Below are 8316 nucleotides of genomic sequence, written 5' to 3' on the forward strand. Positions count from 1 at the left end.
GATTGGAGGACATTTGCTGCAGGATGAAGAACAGCAGAACAATGCATTTATCTAGTCATTTTCTGTCTATTTTCCATTCAGTAACTATTTACTTAGCATATTGGGCCTTGGGGACTAGGGAGGGACAAAAATGTATTCATTTAACAGCTATATATTGAGCACCTACTATGTGCCAGGCTCTGAGCTAGGGGTAGAGGATCAGCAGTGAGGACAGACAAGAAAAAGTGACCACATAACTAAATAAGATGATGACCAATAGGGAAGGAAGAGGGCAAAGGGGTAGGTATTAACTGGGAGAGGCTACCTTGGAAAGGAAGGCATTTCTGCTACACTCTGAAGGATAAGAATATAAAGAGCCAGGATTAAGATATAAAGAGCCTGGATGAGCATTTCAAGCCTAGGGACAGTGCAAAGCTCAGACGGAGGATGCCTTGGTGTACTCAGACAGAGGGAGCAAAAGGTGCTTGCCCTGATGCTGGAAATCCAGAGAGAGGCAGGTGTGCACACCTGTTGTAGGTATTTCAGGGCAGAGATAGGCTCTGGCTCATGTTTGAAAGATCATGCCACAGTCGTGTGATGAATGACTGGAGGAGAATAAGGGGAGAGAGCCACCTGGAGGCCTTCATAGAGAAGAGGAGAGAAAGCAGTGACTTACCAGGGGCTGGCAATGAGCATGGAGATGTGTGTAGGAGTGTGACATTTATTTAAATCTGATGCTGGATTCTTTGTGGTGAAGGATTGAAAGGAAGGAACCAAGCCAGATCGCTAGGAGTTTGTGTTGAGGAAGTGATGGGTGGTAGTGCAGCTCCTGAGACGAGGAGCACAGGGGGAGGACCAGGCTGGAGGGTGGGAAGAGGGATGGCAGCACCTGCTGGAGGCTCAGTGGTGAGAAGGGGGCCTACAATGTAAATCATGGTGACACGTGTCCCCAGTAGGTAAGAGCAGAGGCAGTGTGAGCCTGTGGGGGGTTCTGCTCACTGGACCACACTATGCTTTCTTGTTCCCTTTCTGGTTCGTTTGGACCCTACTGATGACCAAATGAGTCTTTCTGCAGCCATCCATCACTAAGGCAGTGACAGCGAGCACCAGATGGGGCTCCAATCCTGCCGCTCAATCACTATGGCCTAGGAGAAATCAGAGGAGCAGAGGAGCCACTCCTTGAGAATTATGCATTTTCTGTTACTTTCCAGCTGTGGGACAAGGGCCCCTATAGTGACCTCTTCCAAGTTAGTAAGAATCCAGGCCCAGCCACAGTAGAATAATTTATGACATTAGAGGGCATTTAAAGTGAATGTAAACATTTTTGCAGGACAAGATGGGGCTGTCCATGTTGCTCCTGGCAGATTAGGGTACAGAGTCAGAGGTGGTGATGTATCCAAGGCTCCACAGTCAGTACGTGAACCCGTCTGAGGAGCAGAAGGACTCCGCATGGGGAATGCAAGTCAGTATTTTACAGAAAGCACAATGTTTTCAAGGGAATCTGGGGAAAACAGCAAAGTCTACACCTTTAGTAAGGAGCCCCGGTGGCGCAATGGTGAAGCACTTGGCTTCAAAAGGTTGGCAGTTCAAAACCCACCCAGCAGTTCCAAGGGAAAAAGACATGGTGATCTGCTTCTGTAAAGATTATAGTCTAGGAAACCCTACAGGGCAGTTCAAATCTGTCACACAGGGTTGTTATAATTCAAAATCAACTTAACGGCACGTAACAACAACATACTTCTAGTGAGGTGGGACATTGTTTGCTGGGACAACAGAGAAAATCAATAAATATCAATGTCCCTAAAAAGGGACTTCTCAAAGGCAGTTTGTCTTGAGTTCACACACACACACACGAATCAGGTACTGGAGCAGAGCACCTGACTCTACCCCTACACCTGGTGCCACTAGGAGCCCCAACCTGCAACTCCATCATGTGGAAAATGGGACATGCTGGAAGTCTCATTCAAAAAACAATGCCAAAGTGGTGTCCATCCTGGTGAGGTGATGGAACTATCTGTGCCAGAAGTATTAACGTGAAATTCACTTCTTTGAAAACAATTTAAATAAAACTGTAAATAAATTGCACTTGCAAAAAATTAATTATGTATGTTACCCCTGGACTCCAGCCACACAAGGAGGCTATCTATGTTCCTGGAAGTAAGGGTACACCTTCGTTTGTTAGTACATCAGTACTGGTGGATCACATGCTGCTCTAGCCAACAACTGTTCCTTTACGGCTGATAAGCTTGCAGCGTTATGTAATGAAAAAGCTACCGCTCTGTTGTAATAGCTAGTACAGGCAACGACAAAACAGACTTCCTGCTAGGGGAACAAACACTGCACTACATTGCAACAAGCTGAGAAACTGCTACAGTCTGTCCAATTACCAAAACATCGTCCCATTTATGAAGCAATTTGGAATTTTAGTTCTACTGCGTTTTGTGCCACTTATGGTTCTATGCCTGCCAAACTGCTGATTCCATTTGAATTGTGATTCCGTGTCTGACTATGGAACTGGCGCTCTATGGGAGCCTTCCTAGCCCTCAGGGACATACGTTGGTACTTGCTGGATTTGGAAATCAGAGGGGACACACGCAAGAGTGGTATGTTATAAATGGCAGAATTCCCAAACCAGCCTCTGATTCTACGTATTTTCCTTGATGTCCATATGGGGAGCATGGTTTAACTCCCACATGTGTGCCACGGTTACGTGTTAATAATGGGTACAGGCATTGGCATGATGCTGCCTCTATCCTGTACGAGTGCACTGTGCCAGCAAATGCAGAAATACAGCAGATTTCTTGGCAGTCACTTTTGGATGCAAATTTTCCAGCCAAAGCAATAACTTACAAGAAGCTCCAAGTGAAGAACTCAGGGTGGAATCCAAATTTGCAAAAGCTTATAGACTCCCAGCTCTAAGAAATAAATTGCCAGTTACAAGCTGCATGAGAAACCATCTCAGAATATGCAATCACAAGCAGGAAATGATCGGCCATTATCAAAAGCAGCCCTTCAAATCGAAGGAAAGATGATGCTAAGAAAGCTAAAGGGCAGGAAGCAAGAAGTGACAAGAACCAATATTTGGCATCTACTCCTGTCTCCCACAGAGCACAGCATGAAATACTGTCTCTCAGTTACCATCTGGAGACCGTAGGATAGGCTAAAGAAATTAAGACTCTAAAGAAGAAATAAAAGCAATTGAACCTGAAAAGAAAAAACAGCAACTGAAAAACTGTTCGAAAAACAATTAGAGAAAATTTATAAAGATGCAGTCCTTCTCTGGGAGCTGGAAGCTTTGGGAATGGGTATTTAAACAGTCACAGAAAGCAAGTGAGTTAGCAGAAATCACTGCAAACGCATCTTCGGAGTTGAACCCAGTGGAGAACACTGGATATCACGTACTCGTACTTAATGCTCACTCTAATCCTACCTATTTATCCAAGATTTTGCAAATGTGTGAAATTATTTAATAATATCCATGATCATTAAGGTTGTGTGTTAACTTGGCTGGGCCATGATTCTCAGTGGTTTGGCAGTTATCATGTAGTTTGGCAGTCGTATGATGTGATCACTTCTTTGATGAGGTTTGACATAATGTGATCACCTCCATGATGGGATCTGCTGTGAGCAGCCAATCAGTTAAAAGGGAGTTTCCTCAGGGGTGTGCCCTGCATCCAATATAGGTGGACTTTCTGGCTTTTGCTCACTCTGGATCCTGTTCGTCTAACCTCTGGTTCTTGGGACTTGAGTTAGCAGCTTACCTACCATCTTGCCTGCTGATCTTAGGATTCTTCGGTCTTCCCAGCCTGTGAGGAAGAGCCCTGCTGTCTGACCAGCCAGTCTTGGGTTTGCCAGCCCTGTGGCTACGTAAATCAGGAGAAGCCTCCAGCCTGACCCACAGACTTGGGACGTTCCAGCCTCTGCAACCCCATGAGCCATTTCCTTGATATAAATCTCTCTACATATACATTTATATACTTTACTGGTTTTGCTTTTCTAGAGAACTCAGCCTAAGACAATGTCCATTAAATTTGCTTTTTCTACATTTCTATTCATGGTATAGAAAAGAGACACATGAATTTCTTAGCTAAACTTGACAGATTGAAAGACAAATGTCATTATTATTCAGTTGTTGTGTGTTGTTTTTAGATGTCTTCAAGTAGGTTCCAATGACTGATAGCAACCCTATGTGCAATCAGACAAAACTCTGCCCAGTTTTGGGCCATCCTCACAATTGTTGCTATGCTTCACCCCATCGCTGCAGCCACTGTGTCAATCCATCTCATTGAGGGTCTTCCTCGTTTTCACTGATACTCTACCAAGCATGATGTATTTCTCCTTCCTGATAACATGTCCAAAGAACATGAGACAAAGTCTTGCTATCCTCGCTTCTAAGGAGCATTTTGGCTGTGCTTCTTCCAAGACAGATTTGTTTGTTTTTTTGGTAGTCCACAGTATATTCAATATCCTTTGCCAAAACCATAATTCAGAGGAATCAATTCTTCTCTGGTCTTCCTTATTCATTGTTCAGCTTTCGCACGCATGTCAGGTGATTAAAAATACCGTGGCTTAGGTCAGGCACACCTTAGTCCTCAAAGTGGCATCTTTGGTTTTTCAGCACTTCAAAGAGAAGAGGTTTTATGTAGCAGATTTTCCCAGTGCAATACATCGTTTGAATTCTTGACTGCTGCTTCCATGGGTGTTGATTATAGGTCCAAGTGAAAAGAAATTCCTGACAACTTCAATATTTTCCTCATTTATCACGATGTTGCTTATTGGTCAAGTTGTGAGAATTTTGTCTTCTTTATGTTTAGGTGTATTCTGAAGACTGTAGTCTTTGATCTTCATCAGTAAGTGCTTCAAGTCCTCTTCACTTTCGGCAAGCAAAGTTGTGTCATCTGCATGTCAAAGATTGTTAAGAGTCTTCCTCCAATCCTGATGCTGCATTCTTTCCCATATAGTCCAGCTTCTCAGATTATTTGCTCAGCATATAAACTGAGTAAGTATGATCAAGGATACAACCCTGACACACACCTTTCCTGATTTGAAATCACACAGTATCCCCTTGTTCTGTTCGAAAGACTGCCTCTTGGTCTATGTACAGGTTCCTTGTAAGCACAATTAAGTGTTCTGGAATTTCCATTCTTCCGAATGTTATCCATAATTTGTTGTGATCCACACAGTCGAATGCCTTTGCAGAGTCAATAAAACACATGTAAACACCTTTCTGGTATTCTCTGCATTCAGCCAAGATCATCTGACAACAGCAATGATATCCCTCGTTCCACATTCTCTTCTGAATCTGGCTTGAATTTCTGGCAGTTCCCTGTAGATGAACAGCTGCAACTGTTTTTGAATTATCTTCGGCAAAATTTTACTTGTGTGTGATATTAATGATATTGTTTGATAATTTCTGCATTCTGTTGGATCTCCTTTCTTTGGAATGGGCACAAATATGGATCTCTTCCAGTGGTTTGACCAGGTCGCTATCTTCCAGATGTCTTGGCATAGATGAGTGAGCACATTCAGTGTTGTATCCATTGTTGAATCATCTCAACTGGTATTTTGTCAACTCCTGGAACCTTGTTTTTCACCAGTGTCTTCAGTGCAGCTTGGACTTCTTCCTTCAGTACCATCAGTTCTTGATTATATGCTACCTCTGAAATGGTTGAATATCAACAAATTCTTTTCGGTACCGTGATAGATGTTTGCAGCTGCTTCTTTTCACTTTGAGTCATTCCACAGCAACAAATGAAGGTCCTGAAAACTTTACTCCATCCATGTCATTAAGACAGACTCTACTTTGAGAAGGCAGCTCTTTCCCAGTCATATTTTGAGTGCCTTCCAACCCCAGGGGTTCATCTTCAGGAATTACATATCAGACAGTGTTCCACTGCTGTTCATATGGTTTTCACCGGCCAATTTTTTCAGAAGTAGACCTCCAGTCCTTCTTCCTAGTCTGTCTTAGTCTAGAAGCTCTGCTAAAACATGTTCACCAAGGGTTGCCCTGTTGGTACTTGGAATACCAGTGGCATAGCTTCCAGCATCACAGCAACATGCAAGCCACCACAGTTTGGCAAACTAACAGATGAGTGATGGTGTTATTCAGTAGGGGACAACAGTTACCCCATAAATGAATAATGACATTTTAAATTAAAAACAAATGAATGTAACCCATTGGACTGGCTTAAAAGAAGTCTGTGCAAAACAAACAAGGTTAACAAAAGCTTGTTTCTATGACTTTATAGAGTGAATATTTGTTTCTTTTTCTTTAACTTTTTAACTCTCCAGGTTGTTCGTGTAAACTCAGTAATATAATTTTGTGGAAAACTGAGTTGCTTTATAGTCCACTTCCTCAGGATGAGTCTTTGAAGTGTTCTTTATTGTATTTTTAAACCCAGACTCAGGCTTTACTCTGTCCACTTGTTGTTAGTTGATGTTGAGTCGGCTCCAGCCCATGGTGATCCCATGTACAACAGAATGAAACATTGCCTGGTCCTCTACTATCTTCATGATCATTGGTATGCTCAAGTCCATTGTGGCAGCCACTGTGTACTTTGAGTGCCTTACAACCTAGGGGGCTCATTTTCCACCACTATATTAGACAAAATTTCGTTGTGATCCATAGGGTTTTAATTGGCTAATTTTTGGAAGTAGATCACCAGGTCTTTCTTCCTAGTCTGTCTTAGTCTGGAAGCTCTGCTGAAACCTGTCCACCAGGGGTGACCCTACTGGTATTTGAAATATCAGTGACATAGCTTCCAGCACCACAGTGACATGCAAGCCACCACAGTGCAATGAACTGACAGACAGGTGGTGGAATCTATCCACTGAACGTGTATATTTGTGGACCCCAGAAGAGCTGGATACACACTTCACCTCTCCTCACAAAGGGAGTGTAGGTAACCTCTCTGAGTAGCGGTCGGTCAGTCAGAGATGGAGCTGGATGCAGATGTGTGGAGTGCCAAGTCTCTTGTTTGTTCATGTTCACAAGTATTGGTGCACGCTTCTTAGGAGCTAAGCTTTATCTAAGCACAGTCAGGATACAATAAGAAATCCCACGTGGAGTCTTTCTGGGAGGAATGAGTAATATGTGTGACACTTCCCAGAAGGTAACAGAACAGTCAAAAAATAATGAAGTCCTAGAATATGAAGACAAGAATACTGAATGACATGAAAGAAACTGCTCTGAGAAGCCAGAGGGTGGAGGGAGGCTTTGTCCAGCTCCTGACCCCTGATGCCACTTTCGGAGAAGCCTGAGGTCCCCTTCCCTCTGGCTGTCCAGACATAGAGCTGGGCTCATCTTCTGCAAGGGCAGCCTCTTGGTAAAGTGCCCAGCAGAGGCACGTAAGGCCTAAAGTTGGCCAGGCAGAGCGGTAGTTCTCTCGTAGTTTTGCTTCGGTGCAGGACACAGCATTTCTCTTTTTAACATTGTGTAGCTGATGTTGGGCGCCATCCCAATGCATGCATTACCTCATTCTAGAGAACTATGATACGTTCCCCTGTGAGGTGACAGGATTGTACCCTTAGATTTTACAACATGGAAGGCATGTTGTGACCTCTGCAGTGGTTTCTTGCTTTCATGCTCTTTAATGCCACATTGATGGTGGCCAGGAAAAAAAAAAAAAATAGTATGCTGATGCCACATGACACCTTCAAACTCAGAGGTCCTGAGGATTTAAATGGTTACTTAGGACAATAGCTTCTTAGAGAGTTAGGAACCTCCACTGAATGGAAAAGGGGATTCTTCCATTTGAATGGAAACAAGTCTCAGCTAGTCCTAGACAGAGCCCTGGAATTCATTCCTACTTACACTGCTGCAGTCTCTGACCCATGTCCTTCCTTTAATTCCTTGGCTCAAGAAACTGCAGGAAAGGCCTTTACTTCCTTCTGCTCCTGGAAGAAACCCTTGAAGTCTGGTTCCTGTCATTCCTGCAGCTGGTTCCTTTCTCTTCAAGAACCTGAAGGAAGAGCATAAGATTTATTCTCAGGGCTGAAACGAGAGATAAAGAAAAGGTCTGGGAATGCAATGGAGAACTTTGTTGTTGTTGATAGGTGCTGTCAAGTCGGCTCCGACTCACGGTGACCTTATGTATAAGAAAACCAGTTGTTGCCCTGCACCACCTTCATGATCATTGCTATGTTTGGGTCCATTGTTGTGACTATTGTGTCAATCCAAACATGATGTCCTTTTCTAGTGATTGGTTATGTATGACAACAGAATGGAGGACTAGCAGCCTCAAAATTGAGCTGGGTTTCAAAAGTTCCAATTGTACTTGTGTGGGGGGTGGGGGAAGGAGACCTGGTGGCTCAGTGGTAAGCCCTTGGGTCCTAACC

General features: G+C 43.6%; 1 pseudogene; it reads left to right on the forward strand.

The window, feature by feature from the left end:
* The first annotated feature begins 1369 nt into the window (after nt 1-1369).
* On the forward strand, nt 1370-3133 carry LOC101355761 (eukaryotic translation initiation factor 2A pseudogene; annotated as a pseudogene).
* Nucleotides 3134-8316: the final 5183 nt, after the last annotated feature.

This window comes from Trichechus manatus, unplaced genomic scaffold (genome assembly GCF_000243295.1).
Source record: "Trichechus manatus latirostris isolate Lorelei unplaced genomic scaffold, TriManLat1.0 scaffold00349, whole genome shotgun sequence".
Taxonomy (NCBI): Eukaryota; Metazoa; Chordata; class Mammalia; order Sirenia; family Trichechidae; genus Trichechus; species Trichechus manatus.